We start from the raw sequence: 8,320 nt of genomic DNA, 5'->3' as shown, positions 1-8,320 counted from the left end.
AACGGGCATACCACTCCATTGACACAGGTAATGCTCACCCAATTAGGGTCCAACCTTACCGGGTGTCTCCTCAAGCTAAAACTGCTATAGAACGGGAGATCCAGGATATGTTACAGATGGGTGTAATCCGCCCCTCTGAAAGTGCATGGGCATCTCCAGTGGTTCTAGTTCCCAAACCAGATGGGGAAATACGTTTTTGCGTGGACTACCGTAAGCTAAATGCTGTAACTCGCCCAGACAACTATCCAATGCCCCGCACAGATGAACTGTTAGAGAAACTGGGACGGGCCCAGTTCATCTCTACCTTGGACTTAACAAAGGGGTACTGGCAGGTACCGCTAGATGAATCTGCCAAGGAAAGGTCAGCCTTCATCACACATCTCGGGCTGTATGAATTTAATGTACTCCCTTTCGGGCTGCGAAATGCACCCGCCACTTTCCAAAGACTTGTAGATGGTCTCCTAGCGGGATTAGGAGAATATGCAGTCGCCTACCTTGATGATGTGGCCATATTTTCGGATTCCTGGGCAGACCACCTGGAACATCTACAAAAAGTCCTTGAGCGCATAAGGGAGGCAGGACTAACTGTTAAGGCTAAGAAGTGTCAAATAGGCCTAAACAGAGTGACTTACCTTGGACACCAGGTGGGTCAAGGAACTATCAGCCCCCTACAGGCCAAAGTGGATGCTATCCAAAAGTGGCCTGTCCCAAAGTCAAAGAAACAGGTTCAATCCTTCTTAGGCTTGGCTGGTTATTACAGACGATTTGTACCGCACTACAGCCAAATCGCTGCCCCACTGACAGACCTAACCAAAAAGAAACAGCCAAATGCTGTTCAGTGGACCGGAAAGTGTCAGAAGGCCTTTAACAAGCTTAAAGCGACACTCATGTCTGACCCTGTACTAAGGGCCCCAGACTTTGACAAACCGTTCCTAGTAACCACAGATGCATCCGAGCGTGGTGTGGGAGCAGTTTTAATGCAGAAAGGACCTGATCAAGAATTCCACCCTGTAGTGTTTCTCAGCAAAAAACTGTCTGAGAGGGAAAGCAACTGGTCAGTCACTGAAAAAGAATGTTATGCCATTGTCTACGCTCTGGAAAAGCTACGCCCATATGTTTGGGGACGGCGTTTCCACCTGCAACCCGACCATGCTGCACTGAAGTGGCTTCACACCGTCAAAGAAACTAACAAAAAACTTCTTCGGTGGAGTTTAGCTCTCCAAGATTTTGATTTCGACATCCAACACATCTCAGGAGCTTCTAACAAAGTGGCTGATGCACTCTCCCGTGAAAGTTTCCCAGAGTCAACTGGTTAAAATCGTCCTTGAGATGTGGAAAATATTGTTAGTCTTTATGTACTTGGTAGTATATTTAGAGATGCATGTGTCTTATTAACTCTGTTTTTCCTAGAGCTCCAGGAAGAAATCCCAGCCAGTGTTTCACCCTAGCTGAGATTTGGGGGGCGTGTCATAAATATAAAGGGAAGGGTAAACCCCTTTGAAATCCCTCCTGGCCAGGGGAAAGCTCCTCTCACCTGTAAAGGGTTAAGAAGCTAAAGGTAACCTCGCTGGCACCTGACCAAAATGACCAATGAGGGGACAAGATACTTTCAAAAGCTGGGAGGAGGGAGAGAAACAAAGGGTCTGGGTCTGTCTGTGTGCTGCTTTTGCCAGGGACAGAACAGGAATGGAGTCTTAGACTTTTAGTAAGTAATCTAGCTAGGTATGTGTTAGATTATGATTTCTTTAAATGGCTGAGAAAAGAATTGTGCTGAATAGAATAACTATTTCTGTCTGTGTATCTTTTTTGTAACTTAAGGTTTTGCCTAGAGGGGTTCTCTATGTTTTCTAATCTAATTACCCTGTAAGATATCTACCATCCTGATTTTACAGGGGGGATTTCTTCATTTCTATTTACTTCTATTTTCTATTAAAAGTCTTCTTGTAAAAGACTGAATGCTTTTTCATTGTTCTCAGATCCAAGGGTTTGGGTCTGTGGTCACCTATGCAAATTGGTGAGGCTTTTTATCCAACATTTCCCAGGAAAGGGGGGGGTGCAAGTGTTGGGAGGATTGTTCATTGTTCTTAAGATCCAAGGGTCTGGGTCTGTAGTCACCTAGGCAAATTGGTGAGGCTTTTTACCAAACCTTGTCCAGGAAGTGGGGTGCAGGGTTTTGGGAAGTATTTTGGGGGGAAAGACGCGTCCAAACAGCTCTTCCCCAGTAACCAGTATTAGTTTGGTGGTGGTAGCGGCCATTCCAAGGACCACGGGTGGAATACTTTGTACCTTGGGGAAGTTTTGACTTAAGCTGGTAAAGATAAGCTTAGGAGGTTTTTCATGCAGGTCCCCACATCTGTACCCTAGAGTTCAGAGTGGGGGAGGAACCTTGACAGGCCTCGATTCTGCTCCTATTGAAGTGGAGGGCAAAACTCCCATTTGACTTCACTGGTACAAAAATTAGACTCAGAGGGAACATCTACACTTCAATAAACCACCTGCAACTGTCCCAAGTCAGCTGACTCAGGCTCACAGGGCTCTGGCTATGAGGCTATACAGTTGTAGTGCAGACATTCAAGCTCAGGCTGGCTCCCAGACTCTGGGACCCCACAAGGGGGGAGGGTACAAGAGCCCAGGCATCAACCTGATCCCAAACATTGACACTAATCAGCCCCACAGCCTTAGCCCTGCTGAAGGTGTTTTATTGCAATGTAGACATACCCAAGAAGTCTTGGTATAATTTAAGGGTATATCTACCCTGCAATTTAAGTCCAGGGTTCAAATTCAGGCTCAAGCTTAACTCCACTTCTGCCTACATGCAAATCATCCCAACCCAGGGTTTGGACCCAGGATTCCAGGACCCCTGAGTCTGAGTCAACCCAGGACTCAAGGTTCAAGCCTTATTGCTTTTGCAATGTAGACACAGCTCCACTGGACTCATGCTCTGGAAGTCCACCAAAAGTATTCCACAATCCCATGGGCTGATTTTCTTTGTCCTCTGAACAGTCAAGTTTTCCCTCACTGCATCAGAAACAAAGGGCTAGGGCAGCCACATTTTGGGAAGGTGTTAGGGAGTCTGGGATATGGGTGGTTGGACTCAGTTTGGGACCCAGTTTTCAACAATTCCTAACCTGAGATTACAAATGAGTGTAGACGCTCTAGCCCAAGGTAAACATATCTAGGGTCTGCTAACTCGAGTTCTAATAACCCTGGGCTTATATTGCGATGTGGACATATCTTGTGGGCTTAACCCAAAACCCCGAGAAATCAATGGACAGAGTCCCCACTGGCTTGTATGGGCTTCAGATGAAGTACTAAAAGAGCAAAGCACTGTATACTTCCTATTGAAAGGAATAATTTCCCAAAAGAATGGATGTTGGTCTGGCCTTTCATACAGGATTTTTTTTCACATTCTTCACAAGAGAAAATATTAGCTGGCACATCTGAATCAGAGTACACACAGCAATCAAGATATGATTGTGTATATATTGCTCTTAAACTGACTCATCTCAATAAAAGTGTGACATTTATTGCAGCAAACATATTAGGTGAAATGTATTCCCAACACTGACTGAATATCTATGATAGATGAAAAGAGCTTCTACCTCTTGCAGACATGAGGGGAATTGCAATCAGCCCAAGAGGCAGGAGTGGTTTGGTGCAATGAAGAATCAGTCACTAGCAAAACAATCTTTTCCTCTCAATGTCAAGGAGGGGTCATTCTTTCATTGGCCAGTCTTGACACATAGGTCTTTGCCATGTCTATAATCTAGTAGCTCATCTACTCTATCCCTCAGCTAGTGCAAGGAGGTAAAGCAAACAGCACCAGTGTAATTCATGATTTTTTTCATATCATGACACCACTGTCACTTCCTCAGCCACCCAGCAAGATGCACAGAATCTTTCACTTACACATCAGCTTTACTCGGCATACAAAACTTACCCTCAGCACCACTTGAGACCAGATGCACCTCCAGTACTGCAGGAAGATGCTAAATGCCCTTCCCAACGGGCAGAGAGGTAAAACATATTTCGTTCCCTTGGAGAAGGAAGCTTTAGTTTCCACAGGGGACTTCATCAGAGCCCTGCCAGAGGAGGCTAATAGGGAAATGCACCAATCACCCCAATCACACTACTACTATGGGCAGCGCTGGCTATTTTTTATGCAAAACGCAGGCTGGCTGTAGGGCCATTGGAGCCCTCCTCCCCCCTTGGCAAACTGTTGGCTGCTGGTGCTGTTTTTCCAGATCCTGACGTGAATCTGGCCCATCTGAAAACAGCTAAAGAGGAAAGCGCTGACATCAGTGATGAGTCAGCAGATTTGGAGTTCAGGATTAGAGTGAACAATCATCCCAAGAAGTGAGGATGATTGTGTTCACATCAGAAATGGAATGTGAAAAAATCTGTCAGACACACTTTGTAATTGCAAAGGCAGAAGTGAACAAAAGAAAATGTAAAGTGACCAACTTTTTAAAGTCCCGCAGTAGTTTTGCTTCAGATTTAGATAGCCAGATACCAAAACCCAGATCCAAACCACCCACATGTTAGGACAGTTTGAATCCAGATCCAAACTTTGTATATCAAGCCCATTTCTAGATTCAGGTTCACTCTGAGCGTGAAAGGTGTTTTTGTTTTTTTTTAAGTACAGGAGCTTCTTATTTTACCAATCAATCATGTGTCTGTGAGGATCAATATTAATAGCAGTTCTCTGCTAGTTACCTGCTAAATTTGGATTAGTTGCTTAGAAAATAAATTTATGCTGAATTTGATAAAAAATATTTAGTCCTGTGCCCAAGTTTGTCTAGGTCACTGCACATCAGAGACTTTCTAGCTGTCAAACAAACATGTTTGGTGTAACCCTTCGTGGTATACCTGCCTTGGGCATTTTGTTGGAAGAAATTATGGTTGCACGGATTTTTCAGTTCATCATCTGAATGAGTCAGAAGCCGGGGGATATATAGTAAGAGGGGATCACACAGCTCAGAAGAGGAAGATAGAAGCAGTTAGTAGACCATGTTGCTGTTACTTTTAAAAAAAGTGATACATAGAGGCACGTATGCCTACATCTAACTGCTCTGAAAGGGGGTAGAGCAAGAAAAACTTACGGTATTCTAGAAATCACATGCTACAGATAGGGTTTCTATCCAGATAGTGTTTATTATATAGTGAGTCACAAAAGTAGTTTCTTAAATAGTTTAAATGGCCATTAGTGCTTGTCCTTCCTGAACAGATGAGACAGCAGTGATAATCTAAACAGAGAAGACAGACAACCACATGAAGGTCACAGCGGGCAGAGCGCAACAGACACACTTTTTGTTCCTTTTATGGCTTCCACTGCAGTAGTATCTGGTGTGTCACAAACATTAATGAATTTATCCTCACAAGATCGCTGTGACCTAAGGAAGTATTATTATTATAGCCCTATTTCATAGACAGGAATCATAGAATCATAGAATATCAGGGTTGGAAGGGACCTCAGGAGGTCATCTAGTCCAACCCCCTGCTCAAAAGCAGGACCAATCCCCAACTAAATCATCCCAGCCAGGGCTTTGTCAAGCCTGACCTTAAAAACTTCTAAGGAAGGAGATTCCACCACCTCCCTAGGCAACGCATTCCAGGAACTGAAGCACAGAAAGATTAACTGACTTGCCCCAGGTCACACAGGAACACTAAAGCAGAACTGAAGATGGAACAGAGATCTCCTGAGTTCCGATCAAATGTGTTATCTACAAAACCATTCTTCCTTCACTTTAGTCTCCAGAATGTATGTTCCACCTACAGACTAGGTTAATTGTTCAGAACAGTAATTCAGAATTCATAAATAAGCAGAAGTTACTTATTGTAAAAGGCTCTGCTTACTCAGCTGATTTGCTACACACCGTTTAAACAGCGTGTGCCAGATTTCTACTCTATTTGGTTTGGAAAGGTTTGAAAAGTCCACCAAGTCATGCATTTGCAGAAGCTGTCTTGTCAGCCGGAAAGGTGGAGGGTCCTTTATGCCAATCAACAGAGAGTCACTTTAATTGGAAAAAGAGAATGCCATGCCAATATATTAATCGCACTAGCACAGCTGTGCGCCTCTCCATCTTCTTGCTCGAGGGCACTGTCTAATTGGATCACATTCTAGTTCAGTTATAAAACAGCCAGTAAGATGTAGCGGAGAAGCATAATACACACATTATGTAAAATCCATTATACAGTACTCACTGTTCAGTCTTCAAAAACATAAGGATGTTAAAAGGAAAAGAGGCTCAAGTGTTAGTTACTTACTTATTTTGTGCTGTTGGTTTAGCAAATGAAGTCCTGAACCAGTGCTTAACCAAACGAATCAGGTCCTTCACCGCCATGGTAGATGCCTTGATAAACTCAACCTGGTACTGCAGCAAGGACATTGAGTACAGCTGGATTTCATCAGTGTCATTACAGAGATAGATCTTGTGGTAAAAGCTCTGTTTTAAACCTGTTAACACCAAGAAAAGGCTAAGACTGCATTCCCTAATATTTTACTTTTTTGTTTTAAATAGTGAGGTTTCATAACAGCTATAAAATCCTGTTAAATATTGCACAAGTCCATAACATTAACAAGCCCACTTCATGTCCAGACTAAATTCATTCCAGGTTTGGTGGCATACAAAAACCATGCAAGATCCAGTAATGTTATTAGGAGAATATTTTGTTTCACAAAGAGATTTAATCTCCTATGCAAGAGATTATCCAAAAAACTGGTAGTGGGTTGTGTGGGTTTTTTCCTCCCCCTCTCCTAATATAGATTGATATATAGATATAGATATTTTCTGGTTGATAGCGTTTATACATTCTGCATATGCATACACACACGATTAAAATCATGCTCCCCTATTAGGAAAGTTTCTGATTTGGGCATCCTTATTTTAGTTTGTTCCACTATCTGTGTGGAAAAAGGCAAATTATAATAATGATTTTTAAAGTTAAAAATTGGGGCCAATTTTTTAAAAATATACATTATTGAATGTACAAAAAAATTTGCACGATGTGCATACAGTTATTCAGACTGCATGAACATCAACTATGTCAACAGTTAGTTGTGACTAATTATTTATTTGCATGCTTTTCATAGATTCAAAGATTCCCAGGCCAGAAGGAAACATTGTGATCTTCTAATCTGACTTCCTGTACAACGCAGGCCACAGAACTTCCCCAAAATAATTCCTAGTGCATCTCTCTTAGAAAAACATCCAATCTTGATTCAGAAATTGGCAGTGATAGAAATTCCACCACTACCTTTGGTAAATTGTTCCCATGCTTAATTACTCTGATTGTTAAAATTTACACCTTATTTCCAGTCTGAATTTGTCTAGCTTCAACTTCCAGCCATTGGACTGTGTTACACCTTTCTCTGCTAGACTGAAGAGCCCTTTACTAAATATTTGTTCCCCATGTAGATACTTACAGACTGTAATTAAGTCACCCCTTAACTGACCCTTTATTAAGCTAAATAAATTGAGTTCTGAGTCTGTCACTATAAGGCATGCTTTCCAATCCTTTAATCATTCTCTTGGCTCTTCTCTGAACTGTCTCCAATTTATCAACATCCTTCTTGAATTGTAGGCACCAGAACTGGAAGCAGTATTCCAGTGGCCATCACACCAGTGCTAAATGTAGTGGTAAAATAACTTCTCTATTCCTATGCAAGACTCCCCTGTTTATGCATTCCAGGATAGCGTTAACTCTTTTGGCAACAGCATCAAACTATTCAGCCCATTATTCGCCCCCACCCCCAAATCTTTTTCAGAGCCAGTGCTTCCAGGGATAGAGTCCCTCATTCTGTAAGTATGGCGTATATTCTTTGTTACCAGATGTATACACTTACATTTGGTCATATGAAAACACGTATTGTTTGTCTGCCCACAGTTTACCAAACGATCCAGATTGCTCTGAATCAGTGACCTATATATGTACCTGATTTATGCGTGCAACTGCAGATATTGCACACACAGGGTATGTGTACACTGCAGTTGGAGGTGTGATTGCAGCATGTGTAGGCAAACCCTCCTTAGCTTTGTTCAAACTAGCTCATTAAAAATAGCAGAAAAGCCATAGCACACAGGCAGCAGAAAAATGGGACCAGATCACAAGCCTACCCACGATGCCGAATGGCAAGCTTGTGCTGTTATAGCTTCATTCCTATTAGTAGTAAGCTAGCTCACAGCTCCCAACTGCAGTGTAGACATACCCGCAATGGCTATGTCACTTTTGAAAATCAAGCCCTTTATGCCAAATGAAAATCCAATGATTCTCGTACATCTAAAGTTGTTAAGAAGAGATATGAAGTATATCTAGAAAT

The sequence above is a fragment of the Eretmochelys imbricata genome, chromosome 5 (assembly GCF_965152235.1).
Source record: "Eretmochelys imbricata isolate rEreImb1 chromosome 5, rEreImb1.hap1, whole genome shotgun sequence".
Classification (NCBI taxonomy): domain Eukaryota; kingdom Metazoa; phylum Chordata; order Testudines; family Cheloniidae; genus Eretmochelys; species Eretmochelys imbricata.
The sequence above is the reverse complement of the archived record's forward strand: the minus strand, read 5'-3'. Positions refer to the sequence as shown.